Here is a 1,217-nt window from a genome sequence, read left to right as displayed (position 1 = left end):
GCGGAGAACCCTCTAAGGGAGTTGTGGGAACAGGCACTGCAGGCAAACAACAGGTATTGGTTGATCCGCCAACTAGTTAAGGAGGGCGCAAGGCAGTTCCCTAAGCAATGGGGGCTCCCTATCTCCATCTCGGAGTGCTCGATCGACGAGGGAGGCCGACTCTGTTGGAGGGACCGTATCTGGCTACCGTTCTTCGAACCCTTGCGCACCCGGGTCATCCAGGAGACTCACGATTCAACGCTCGCCGGCCACCCAGGAAGGGACCTTACCAAGTTCCTGATCTCCCGGAACTTCATGTGGATCGGTCTTAGTCAGGATGTCAGGCAGTTCATCAGGAACTGTGATGTGTGCGGGCGAACAGCGGTATGGCGAGAGAAGAAGCGAGGCCTGTTGAAGCCGCTACCGATCCCAGAGCGAGTCTGGAGCGAGATATCTGTCGACTTTGTCACTAGGTTGCCTCTATCTGGCCCTGACAAGGCTAACAGCATCATGGTCATCACTGACCGGTTGTCGAAGAGCGTGATCTTCGAGGCTATGGCTGTCACGACAGTGGAAGCGGTAGCCGATCGGCTATTGCACTGCCTTATTCGCTACCATGGGCTCCCCTCTGCAATTGTATTCGATCGAGGCCCCCAGTTTGTAAGCCTGGTTTGGAAACGGATTTGCGAGTTGCTCAAGATCACCCGGCGATTGTCAACCGCCTTCCACCTTGAGACTGACGGTGCAACCGAACGCGCAAACCAAGTGATGGGGCGCTACCTACGCTGCTTTACAACGTATTGCCAAGACGATTGGGCCAGCCTCCTACCTGCAGCAATGCTGGCTATCAACAACAGAGTTGCCACATCTACTGGCTTAAGCCCGTTCTTTATGACACACGGCTACGATGTGGACCTCCTTGCCCTGACAAAAGGGGAAGCCGACTTGCGGACTTCTGGAACCTCCCCAGTCGCCCGGGGCGAGGCCTTCGTGGCACGACTTAAGGAGGCAACGATGTTTGCACAGGCTGCGATGGCTGCTGCACAGGAACAGCAAGAAAAGTACGCGAACCGAGGCAGACAGGCAGCTGAGCAATTCCGTGTGGGAGACAAGGTCTGGCTGCACCTGAAGAACATCAAGACCCAGAGGCCTTCGAAGAAGCTTGACTGGCTCAATGCCAAGTACACCGTTACAGAGCTCATCGGCTCTCATTCTTGCCGTCTCAATACACCCCCTGG

The sequence above is a fragment of the Parathielavia appendiculata genome (genome assembly GCF_033297405.1).
Source record: "Parathielavia appendiculata strain CBS 731.68 unplaced genomic scaffold N657scaffold_33, whole genome shotgun sequence".
NCBI lineage: Eukaryota > Fungi > Ascomycota > Sordariomycetes > Sordariales > Chaetomiaceae > Parathielavia > Parathielavia appendiculata.
This window is presented reverse-complemented; position numbering follows the sequence as displayed.